Source organism: Sparus aurata, chromosome 2, assembly GCF_900880675.1.
Source record: "Sparus aurata chromosome 2, fSpaAur1.1, whole genome shotgun sequence".
NCBI classification, from domain to species: domain Eukaryota; kingdom Metazoa; phylum Chordata; class Actinopteri; order Spariformes; family Sparidae; genus Sparus; species Sparus aurata.
Genome location: NC_044188.1, coordinates 10,576,823 through 10,589,626, shown reverse-complemented (window position 1 = coordinate 10,589,626; position 12,804 = coordinate 10,576,823). Strand labels below are relative to the sequence as shown.

At 44.2% G+C, this 12,804-nt stretch overlaps 1 protein-coding gene across 1 annotated transcript in view; it reads right to left on the bottom strand.

The window, feature by feature from the left end:
* Positions 1 to 2,889, bottom strand: part of lrfn1 (leucine rich repeat and fibronectin type III domain containing 1) — a 133,690-nt gene extending 130,801 nt beyond the window's left edge. Inside the window, exon 1 of the mRNA XM_030399130.1 lies at positions 1,616 to 2,889. The gene's annotated coding sequence lies outside the window, so the exon portion shown is untranslated. The remainder of the gene's footprint in view (positions 1 to 1,615) is intronic.
* Between the last annotated feature and the right edge of the window lie 9,915 nt (positions 2,890 to 12,804).

Here is a 12,804-nt window from a genome sequence, read left to right as displayed (position 1 = left end):
CCAAAACCTTGTGACCACTCTCATTTTTTTCATTTTTTTCATTTTACTGTGTAATTTCAGTCGACAGCTGCAAAGAGGTCGTGTTCTGCCGTGAGGGGAACGCAGCCTACCTCCAGTCCTAAGGCTCTCTAAGAGCAAAGGAGGGTGTATACAGTAGATGCAGCTGGTAGTCACTGTTCTCCAGCAGCACTGCAAGCTGCAGTAATTCTCACTGCACGCCCTGATGTAGCAACACGGCTGGCCAATGCCTACATCTTCCCCAGGGGGATGTCTTGGAAGGTATTATGCGGATAAAGCCGAGCTATATGAGGGATGTTCACTGGACTTCAGCGTAAGCATATCGACATCTAACCCCACCTCAATCTCACAGATTTGCAACCTCTCCGCCTCGTCCTCTGGCCCCTCGCCGGACTCAAAACTCCTGACCTCTCTCGGCCCCTGCTCCCTCCCGAAATCACAACAACGAGACTGTGGCAAAAACTTCCCCTCACTGACGCTGAGCTGAACGCGAGGAGGGCCGGTCTTATTGAGTAACTGGGAAAATGATGAGAGAGGCTAAAAAAAAAAAATTTCCAGCTGCAAACGTAATTGCCAGCATTCACTCACAGCGCCCATGAGATCGTTATCATGCTGCATCAGTGCTTCTGTAGATCCCTTTATCATCTCCAAACCTGCTTAGCCTGATTGTCAAAAACAAAGTGATGTGCAGCCCCCTTTACTCTCTCTCTCTCTCTCTCTCAGACACACACACACAGACACACACACACACTGAGAGACTCCTGAGGCCTCCACTCACCATAAAACAAAATAATCACCCCTCTTTATGCTTTGAAACTCTATTCAAAGGGGGCACTAACAAGTTTTTTTTCCCCTCATCTTTCCAGCTCAGTGGCTCTATGGTTGAGCTGTCCACTCCTTCAGGAACCAGTGCACATGTTTTGTTCCCAGATGAGAGGATTTTCACTGCTGTGGCTGCTAATTTATGAAGAAAAAAAAAGAAGTCTTGCTCTCTGCGTCGTGCTGATGCAGACACGCCCGGGCCATTTTTTCCACATGCACTCACAGTCTCAGGGTATTCAACTCATGTGTCACCGTTTAACCATCTTCATCGCACAGTTTGGGGAGCTATAGTATGACGGGGCTGTTTTTTTATTTATTTTTTTAATTAATTTTTTTGCGAGGGGGGCCCCTTCCTCAGGACTCTGGTCTAACAGCTATAACAGCACTAAATGTGCCAATAAGCGCTCCACCACGTGAGGAGCGAATATCTCAAGTAACCTGAACGCATCTGTGCCAGACAAGACATCATATTATTATCCGGCAGACTACTGTGAATGGCTGCCTTTAAAGTGGAGCAAAGATTTGCACATTATGCAAGCAAGACATAGAACTAGATGTGCTTAGATAGACATCTAGATAGATAGATATATGGATAGATAGATGGATAGAGAGATAGGTTTGCAGGCCTGTTACTATACATTTAGTACTTTGCACAATCAATGCGGCACATCACACGTTTGGACACTGTTCAGCCACACGTCCATCCAAACATGTACCAGGCGTGCAGAGCCCCATTCCCAGCGCATTTTCTCGCCAAGTCCACTAAGTGACTTACCAAAAGTGGGACTAATAAAGCAGATGCCGAGAGGTCGATCCCGCCGCACATGATTTCCGGCCGTCCACACACACTCGTCTCACCGGGTGAATTCACCGCGGACCCCTCGGCTGGATGGCCGGCGACGGGAGTTCATTTATTCCAAATGCACGCGTAAAACCGTCTCGTCGCGGCTGGTTCGGTTGCCGAAAGCGTTGTGCGCTGAAAAATCCATCGGACGCGACAATCTGCCGCTGAAGTGTCATCAACAAGAGACAGTGGGGGTATCTCCCAGTTACCTGCGTCGGGATTCAGAAAAAAAAGAGAAAAGAAACCCCACCTTAAATCCCAGTGCGATCCCGACTGAGGCGTAAAAAGGCAGAAAATGGAAAGCCGAAATCCACCACTCCTTCAAAAAGAAAAAATCCCACAGAGCTCAGGAGGGTCCGAGGCTCGCGTCCGAGCCGCGTTCAGAGGGGTTAAAGCGTCAGTACGTGGTCGTGTCAAATCCCCCCCGCCCCCCCCCCTCTCATCTCTCTCTCTCTCTCTCTCTCTCTCTACGCGTAAACTGCGAGGCTTGTAACGCAGGAACACGGCGGATTAAATCCCCAATAAAAGGCTCGGGCTTGTTGTTGAATTTTTGCGGCGCAGATGGTGCCAGGACGGAGCACACTGCGGTCCGGGGCGCCTTCTGTACGCGGCGATGGGTTGCGCTCTTGAGAAGAAGACAAAAAGGAGAGAGAGATAGAGAGGGAGCCTGAGCTGAAGGTTGGCGTCAAATACAAAAAACACCACGAAGGTCGAAAACTCTCCTATCACGCCTGTTTCAGAGGCAGTTCCTCGCCGCTCCTGTAGCCATAACTTCCCCTCCTGTCTGTCTGCCTATCTACGCTGAAGCGCAATGAAGGGAATCCCACCCATGCGCTGATAACCTCTAGTTTTTTTTTTTTCCTCTGCCTCCTCTCATAACTATGCGTACCCATGCGAGCAATTAGTTTTCATACATGACTTGGTTTCTGTCCGCTCCTTCAACACCCAAAAAAGAAAAGAAAAAAAGCGACGATTATTCACTCCGGGGCAAGGAAGAAATCTTTGTGCCGTTTGTCCTGGAGAGAAGAGAGAGCAAGGGGGGGGGGAAATGCGCCTCTTACTCCTCATGCAGGCGTCCATCTGCGTAATACGAGCCCCATATACATGAATACATGTTGTCACGCCATGATGATGTCTGAAGCAGAGCGGAGCGGAGCCAAGTGGCCGGTGGACAAATTCTTGGAACCAGGGGGGGGGGGACAAAAAAAAAAAACGACTGACACCTTTTTCATGGACAGTGCAGCACTGCAGCAACGTGATGTCACTTGGGCAGCATTTTTTTTAAGAGCAAAATACACTCGACCACAAAAACAAAAGTGAGAGTTTGATTCCTCTGTGGTGAGAGAGAGAGAGTGTGTGTGTGTGTGTGTGTGTGTGTGGTGGTGGGGGTGTTCACACAGAGAGGAGGCGCTATAAGGAGTTTGTGATACTCCGGGATGGGCTCATGGTCCAGCACAAGATGCTGCAACGGTGGGGAGAGGGAGGTGGATGGAGAGAGGAGGAGGAGGAGGAGGAGGAGGGGGAAAGGGTGAGGAGGAGGAGGAGGAGGAGGGTGTTGGGTCACTGCTGCACTTATACAATCACATTCATCCCCCTACAGGCGCGGGACGTGTTTACTGCTTTGTGCTCAGGCTGCAATAAACACCCTCTTATTCTCTTATCCCTCTCAATCTTAAACGTCCATCATGATAAAGCAGATGCATAAATAACCCTGACCACCCACATGTATCAAGCAGCAACTTTTCTCTGCGGGGACAATAGCACTGTTCTTGGCCCGGGATCAATGGGGAGAAAAAGGAGATCCAGCGTATAGAAGAATAAACATGAATATCCTCCCACCGTGAAAAAAAAATAGGAAAAACAATAGGTAATCCTCTCAGAGTTACAGAAAAGCCAGCCCATCCTTCATCATAATGTGCAATATGCCTCTAAGAAGAGGATAACATGCCTTTTTATTTATTTATTTTTTTTGGTTTTTCTTCCTGTGCATATTCATCTCCACGTGTATTGTCTGCCTGAACTGAGACCACAGGACATGTGTTGCGAAAAAAAAGGGAATTCTGTTGGTAAATCCTGTCAAATCCGATTGATTTGACCGCAGGAGGATCACACATATTGCCACAGACTTGCAACGTGTTGTGTGAGGAATGAAGAAAAAATTAGGGGGACCCCGTGAGAGGCAGAGAGGAGAGGAAAAAGTCTGGATCCATCTTTAAAGTGCAGCTGATTTACAGGTAATATGTCTGCTGTGAGCTGAATTAATTAGCTGTGAAAAGCAGCTCGTCACACGAGAAAATTTAAGATATAATGAAGGTAACAGGTCCCAAATATAAGACTATAATAATGTTAAGATATAAAAGTAGTATAAATTATAAGGTTAGTACTCATTATGGAGTACCACAGGCACACTTTATGTCCTTAAAAAAAGAAAGTTATAGGAATAGTAAATCTTTTCGCAGGAATATTTCTTTTTCTTATGTACTTTAGTTTCACATCATCTGTGTTTCGCTGCTGCGACATGACAGGTGTCACAATTATCTGCTATGCAACCCTCGGTACAATAGCAGCAGCCTGTTGTAATTAAAGGGCAGTTCATAATGGGTGGAGCACCTCCGGGGCATTTTTAAATGAATCAGTGAGATGTGAGAGAAACTCATTTGGGGAGGCTCGTGCACTCACAAAAGCGCGCTCAGCCTTTTTTCCAGGGGAACTTATTCTAAGCTGCTGTTAAAGTTATGTTGTTAAAGTCGTTTCAGCCAACTTCCTGTCCATTTTGCAGTGTTAGGGTTGCAGCCCTTCTTCTTCTCTACCTCACCACACTTTCTTATTCTGGCATGTTTGGTAGTGTAATCACTGGGAGCACTGAAATTGGTAGCTTTCCCTTTTTCCCGCCATTGCTGGTAAACAGGAGGATCCCGCTCTCTGCACATACTCGAGCAGACAGACCTGATTGGATATAAGGGGCAGGTACCAGAAAATCTATTATCTCTTTTACTGCATGGGCAACAGGAGGACAGACATGGGTTATTGACCCAACACTCTATAACAGTGATGACTATCTATTCAACACTTATTTTAGAAGGTAAATAACACTCACAGCAGCTTTAAACTGTAAGTTAACAAATATTCAACGCATCCGTGGCAGGGCTTCAGATTTAGATTCAAATGCAGCCTTAAAAATTACTTTTGGTTAAAACTGCAGATGCTCCAAAACTTCACTGTGTCGCAGAATGTGCCGCAGAGTTGAAGCCTCATTATGGGATCGCTCTGAGCCCCAATCTGAATGAGCATGTGTGTTCATTAGGTGGGTGAGCGCATAAAGACGCATGCAGCGAATACTGATGGAAATTGAAAAAGAGCCATGAAGGAAGCCAATCTGCTATTTATATCAGGCCGCACTCCATGGGGCAAAGCTCCCCTCTCACAGTAATGCACTGTAAAAGTGATGATTAGTGCGATATCGGGAGATTGTCCGTTTTAACTGTCTTGACTCGCCAAAGTGATGAAATTACTGCACACCAGTCTTTGAAAGCATAATGGCAGATTAGGTCAGTGTGATCAGTCCACTCGAATAAGGACACTTGCCATTCCCCAAAGTGCAAAACATAAGAGGGAGGTCTGCACTCAGATCCAGTTGTGAACACCACCCAGCTGCTAATACCCTCAGAGGGTGTGCCTAATGACCTGGAACATTACATACTGGAGGTGGCTCAACGTGGGTGCAGGTGTGCACAGTCTTTGTTATGTGTGCACAACTCAGGAATGCAATTTTTGACACAACACAGTTGCCCTTGTCGCCGTCTTAACAAACTGCACGGATCAATTTCCATTAAGAGCGACGAAAAAATTCCCAATTTCCTTTCCCTGGCTGAGCCCAGAGGACCCATAACACGATGTGCCATCAATTTGTGTCAGCGAAGGGTCTCACATGTGTGCTGGGATAAGAATTAGTGTGGTGACGTAGAGATTAAAAATGCCGTCAGGAGTGGCAGCATCATTGCGGCGTGCACAGAGCTCTATAGTGGCTCAGAGCAGTCTTGTTTACACTGTTGAATCACCCCATGCATTAGCTCTCCCTCTCACAGGGCAAAAAATAACCTCTTAATGTGCTTTAAACTCTGCAGCTTCCCATGAAACGCGGAAGTGCCGTAGACGCTACCTCCACTCCAAGGGTCTCTAATTGACTTATCAGCGGCGCTTTTATAAACAGGTATGTGCGGGAGGCTCAGGAGAGGTCAGCTTGCATGGGTTAACATAAAGTACACACATATGTATGTATGTGCGTCTTTGATTCGAGCAGGCTTGTCTTAATCAAAAGAAAATCATGCAAGTAAATATGTGCAGCAATCCACAGGGGTCTCCCTCAATTGCTGCTTGATAAACACGAGCAGCGGGTCACTCTAATGCCACCTTTGTCACCAACAACACAGCACTCCTCTCCCCATCGCCCTCCTTACTCATCGCGGATACAGTCATGCTTCATACGTATCCTCGGCCTTGGCCAGCTCTACGCCAGCTGAAACAAAGCAGCTTTAAGGGGCCCTCCAACATGTCTTTGCATGAGGAATCTTAAAGATAGACATGGGCCATCTGGGGAGGTGTGAGGTACAGCTCACTGTATGCCCGAAGTTACGAAAGAGGACTCCCGCAGCTCTTTAACAACAAAAGGCAGAAAAGCATCTCAGGGAAATCGAAGAAAACAGCCACTTAGGCGCCAGTATTTAAAAAACATTGAAAATGATATCAGCAAGTGTAATTAAGGATCCGGCGCAACCATATTAAAACAGCCAGAGGACATGTTTGAATATCAGGTCCGCCATTTATTCATCTCGGGTGCAGACTTTTAAAACGGAAAAGATCCAAAAGGTCTCTCTTTCTCTAATCTAATGAAATTTAAATCACCTCGTCCTAGACCAAGAGACACCTTCTCAATGGCAATAAAAGAAAAAGCAGACATGGGATGTCTGGCCTCTTTAAAGTGGCTTTCTACACGGTTTTTGACATCCTCCCTCTTAATGGAGCTCCTGCGGTAATTCAGTATTTCAAAGAGCACTCTGTTTCACTTTCCACGCAGGCACGAAATCATCCATCACATCTGTTGTTTTACAGTTAATGAATCTCTGCATGCCTTTAGTCTTAGAAAACTATTCCGCATTTCTCGTCTGTGGTCAATTGAGGCTGTAGGCATCTCAGACGGTGCTGGATATCTTTATTTTTCGGGCTGCAAATTATCATGGAACCGAGGATAAAGCCTGAGACTGAGGGGGGGTTTTGACAACAAAGCTCTGTGCGTTGTCCTTCAAGAGCAGCTGGAATTTTGAGCTTGAACTTTTGAGGTGCTGAAAGGCGGTGACAGACATATCTTTACCCTTTGAATTTAAAGATACACGTCAGTTTTTACTTACCGTTGACAGCGGGAAAGAATTCACAAACGTAAACGTCTGTATCAGTTTTAGAAATACAAAATCCACATTTCACCTTGGTTGAACGATGTGAGTATTTTGTGACACAGGGATTAGCACTTGATGCACTAACTGATTAATTTCCTCACAGTGATTTTGGATAATGATCTTAACAACAAATGTATTTTTATTTTTACATATGTAAAGCTGTATTCCTTTATTGCCTTGGCCTCTCGTCAGAAGTCTGAATGAGCTGAAATCAATGTCACCTCATAAAGTTGTTGTGGCAAATGTGTTAAACATTCATTATCATCACCCTGACAAATCTAACTTCTTTTTTTTTTGCATGGTCTGTGCAAACTCTTGAGAGAAATATCTGACTAAATGTTCACAGGATGGTCGCTAACTTTCTGTTTGTCATTTGGCGATGGGCGAGAAACAACAGCTGCCTGTTCAGGCTGGAAACTGCGTCGATGAAAGAGGTGCGAGTGAACCAAAACAGTAAAGTTGTGGTCTGGTGCTATGGCAGCGGATACTTGGCAGCTTTAACCACCAGCTGTAAAGCCTTTCTGTCCTGGGCTGTGCACGAACCATGCAATCTTTGATGTTTTCAGTTGGCATGCTTGCTATTGCTCTTCTGTAAAAAGTCTACAAGAACCCTGCTCTGGGATTTAATGTTCTTAAGTTTCCTTAGGAAGTAGAGTCTGTTCTGTGCTTTTCTGAGCGACCAAACTGTTTCACCCGCTCCACCTCAGCTCCACTGATGTAGACAGGGCTGTGTGTCTTTGCCTCGTTTTTCCTTAAAATCAACAATCAGCTCTTTGGTTTTTGCTGACATTGAGCAGTAGATTGTTCTCGTCGAAACACTCTGCAAGATTGTTGATTTCCTTCCGATAAGAACTGGAAGGAAGCGCCCAGCGTTGTTTATGGGGTGAGTGCGAATCCAAACCGTGCAGGGTCTGTGAGGAAGTCCATTATCCACAAGTCATTTGATCAATTGAAAGTACAAAAATATTCATCTTAAGCAGAAAAACACGATAAAGTAGTTATTTCTAAAACCTTACTTTGACGTTGAAATCTCGGAACAAAGTCCAGATTTGACCTGAGTGATTTCCCTTCTGGTTATGTTGGGGTATTGCAGCCTGTGGTGAACTTTGCATGAGCTTTATGAACAATGTGCAGCTGCGCCCCACTCTCAAGACGTGCGTCTGGCTTTGTTTGTCAGCTATTTAGTCAACTGAATAATCCGTGTTGCCTGGCTTTAATCTCCTCTACCACTGCTGTGATTTTGTCTCCAAAAGTTATTTTTTCTCTCTCTCACTCTCTCTCTCTCTCTTTTGGTGCTTGGTTATTTCTGATTAAAACTTTTGCGAGGATGCTGCTTCCAATTCATGCTGATTTGAGATTTATAAATCACAGGGTGTGCAAGTTAAAAATGGGATTCTTGGAACCTGCTTCAGCAAAGTTTCGTGTGCTCAGCATCTTTAATCAATCGAATGTAAGCACGGCCTCGGAAATGATGAATGAAGACTGAAGTTCATGTTTTTTTTTATAAATGAGGCCCCAGGTATTAATCATGAACGAGCTCACCCTTCCTCAAAACAAATGAGGTCAGTATTTCTCAAGTTTTGATTCATTGAATTCTAGAGCGATCAGACAGATATTCAGAAAGTCAGGCATTCAGTCTGTCTGATCCTGCCGGCACTTTAGAGGACGTATTTAATAGAAAAATGTGAAGGTTCAGCTGGGCTTTTCTACATGAAAACCCATAATGTCTGTATGAATACTGCACAGATCTGTTTGCCTGCTGTGGTTGCAGTAACCAATGATTTCAACCACTGCCCGTGATGGAGTCTCCACAGTCTCGCTGAGAGCAATTTCCAAACCATCATACTTCTTTGAGCATTCGTGCATGCATCCAAACAGAATTAAATCCATCCAGCACAAGCAGAGCATTATTTCTTTTATTCTCCGAGTGAATGCCCCCTCCCCCCATCCCAAAACATAATCTATTTTTACATTATGTACTAATCTTTTCCTCAAATTGATCCAAAGTGGGTTTGTGTGTGAGGTAAGCAGACAGAGACATGAGATTTGCCATCTCAGGAAAAGAAAAGGAGAAAAAAAAAAAAAATCACAGCAGCAGATTTTTCAAGGTGCCATGGCAACAGAACATTCAAAAGAATTTTGATGAGAACAGCAGGCAAAGAGAGGCTGATTACAAGGGAGACAATTTGTTATTGCAATCGCAAGAGCAACAGTGTCTGATTGCACACACACATACACACACACACACACACGTCACAAGAATGTGACGTGTTCTGTATGTGGACTGCCAGGCAAAGAAACGCTTTTCCTTTCTGTCCTATCATGGCCCTTCAGCGAGAGGACGAGTGAGAGCGGCTGTAGCATCTCAGCGTTGAAGATTGAGGGCTCCGTCTCGGTATCAGTTGCAAAGAGGCTAGTTTCGCAGTTAAAGCTGATGTGAGTTGGGTACAGCTTTGATTGGCAGCGCAGGAGGATGAGCACCAGACATGCAGTGGGCGTAGACTTCTATTAGAAAAAAAAAAAAAAAACCTGAGAAAACTCCATTTAAAATCACACAAGAGGAAGTGGCAATCAGCACAGCGCTCGGCTGTCTATCTCAGGTGGCTATTCTCACTCCCCAATCTCACTCTCCAGTGCTCGGCAAACAGACCACCGTACAAACATAATCACTCACGGCACAGATTCAGAGAGCATCTGTCAGCGGAGGGAAAAAAAAAGGCTGCATACACACTCAGTTAAACACCTTTTTGCCCTGAACACACAACTCTCAGCAGCGCATTATTCAGCGATGATTGTTCTGTAAAAGGCCCTGCCATCAGGAACTTTGACAGAAAGCACTCAGCAGACTCTCAAAATGTTCATCTGCTAAGAAAACTCAAAGAGAATCACAGATGCCACACGAGCTGAATGAATATTTATATATGATGTTGCACATGAAAAATTAAGACTTGTCTTATGTCGCATAAATGTTGGCTGGTAAGTGAAAATCATTAGGGTCAGATCCTGCGGCTTATATTGCTGTTGCCAATTTCGAGTTCAGGTATGCAAACTCATGTCCTCACTTTCATAAGGTGTGACATCTTAGTCGGGTTATATAGGATATTATCACACAATAACACACTCAAGCATAGCACTATAACAACTGCTAATAAGAGTTTCCCGCCATTGTACTGTCTTAAGTAAAGTTCATCAAGGTCTGTATTTTGAAGCTTTATTATTGTCTTATTGGGCTCAACGGTAAAAAGTTGAAAGAACTCAGTAGACAGCTTATAAAAGTGCTATTGTTGCTAGAGTTAAAACCGAAGTATTCATGCACTTCTTCTCCAAGTCATGATGTAATCTAATCACAATGAAAGCATCAAATCGCAGTAGAGTCCCCCCACAGATTGAATTGAATTGAGTTTAAGAGTCAGTGAAAGGACATCTGACTAGATGGATCTGGAGGCTGCCATTGTGCGAGTTCATGTAGGTGAGTTTCAAGGCTCTACGCCGCGGTTTTGTGCTGTAGAATAGATGAGTGTTAAGGTTCAGTGGGTGTATGGAATAGAGGCTACCAAGGCTGAGATAAAAGGTGGATGCCAGCGAACACACAGCGAATGGGTGGCAGTGACTAAAGGCCCTACCTGAGCAAAGAAGTGCCGCGGAGCAACCCTCATCTCCTCCTCTCAGGCTCACTCTGATAGAGTGTGTTATCAGTGCAGACAGGCAGCCTAAATCACTGGTTGAGTAAAGGTTAGAGCTACTGGTCTGTTACCTCGCCCATGAGGGCAGGCGGGTGAATGTCAAAGCAGGCTGAATCACAGGGGAATGCTCCCGGGCGGAGGGTGAGTCAACCCCCAGGGCAGGCGCTGATTTATGCATTACTTGTGTTCAATGGTGCAACACCATATTAAAGCGAGCAGGTCACTGATGAGAAATACGTTCTACAAAGATCACCGGATGTGATCTTATGCTTTAATGTGTTGCGTAGATATGGATGAGGAGGCTGTTCAAGCTAAGGATCGAGAGATATGATTCTTTCTTTTTCAGGGCAGATACAATACAGATTATAAGTAACCAAGGAGGCAGATGACCACTATTTAAAATATCCAGTATATCTATTATGAAAAATAAAACCTTTGAGGCCAAAATTTAGAATAACCTTTGATGGAATGTATTTTCTGTTAGTATATCAGTGTAAATACTGTACTTCAGTGCACTTTTAGGTTCTTATTGAGGTTTTGGAGGCAACTCCACTGCATGCATTTGCTTACTTAAGTCACTAATTTCCTTGTAGATTCAAATTATTCAGTGTTTTTAGGTCATTACTCACAACATGTAACCAATCAGATAGTGTTGTGGGGCGGGACACTGAGTGAGACCTCACACTGGCGACTACAGACAGAGAGGTACTGCTGCATCAGAGCCAAAGTAACACATTTGAAATTGAGTTAAACTGGAAATAGACAAGCTTTCTGCTTCAGTGTATCATTATGGTGTAAATGTTGATTGCACAATGTAATGCATATAGAATAATTACACTGGTTCCCTATAAACATCGCTTTCACTGTACAATTTTGTCTGCTATCAGGCACGCGGTCAGCCAGGAAACGGAGATCCATTGGCATTTTGGACCAAATTATTGAATAACTTCACGTTTTGTCATTTGTGTGCTGTTGTTATTTGTGACTCCAAACTACACAGCTGTATTTTCAACAGCGGCGGCAACAATAACACCACTTTGAAACGCTCATCCCTAGTTCAACACCAAAAGTCCCACATAGACCAAAGATGTGGGCAAAATAAAGTAACCGGGTTGTGCAGAAGACCCAAAAAGCTAGCTTGTTGCTTCCCTCGTTAGCATTATAGCCAGGAGACAAGCTTTATTTAAAAAAAACAGGATAGTTTGGAAATCTTACATCGGAGTACATCTGACTAGACAACTCTTGTTGCTCTGATTCTCTCTGACCAATGGCTCCTCATTTATCTACAGGATCAGAGATACAACAAAAACTTTGGACAATGGAAACACACACAAAAAACTCTAATATTGTGTGACAAACTGAATCAAACGTCTTGGTGGAAACGCAGCTTATATGAATGAGCACAGTCAGGGATGGGAGCTGCAAATTAGCTTCGGCTAGTCACCCTACAGTATGTGCATTTTATCAGTTGCTAATCTGCATATAACAATCTATATTGTAGGGCTCTTGATAAATAAACAAATGAATAAATAAATGAGCCCCAAATCAATTTCTTTCTGAATAACAACCTTCTCCTCCACAGTTATTAGCCACACAATGGAAGGTAACTTTCTGACGCACAACTACAACCATTTTTGCATTACTGCTCGGTCTTTTGTCTCAACTCGCTTGAATCCAATAAAAAATGAATAGGGACACATAATTTTGCACCACACAGAAACTAATTTCTAGGTGCTGGTGTTTTAACGCAAATGAGATGGGTGCCTAGTTTATTAGGTTATTAGGATCCCAAATAGCGAATGCCATGATGTCAGCGAGTCTTCTTGGGGTCCCCACAGGAACCTGGTAGCATTTTTCTCCTAACAAACAAAGTTTCTTTTGGTTATGTATCATGTTTATTTGGAGTTTCTGTGTTTTGCTGGCACTTTTCTTGGCGTATCAGCAGGACCGCGTGGGGATCGTGTGAGCGTGCACAAAATACAAACAA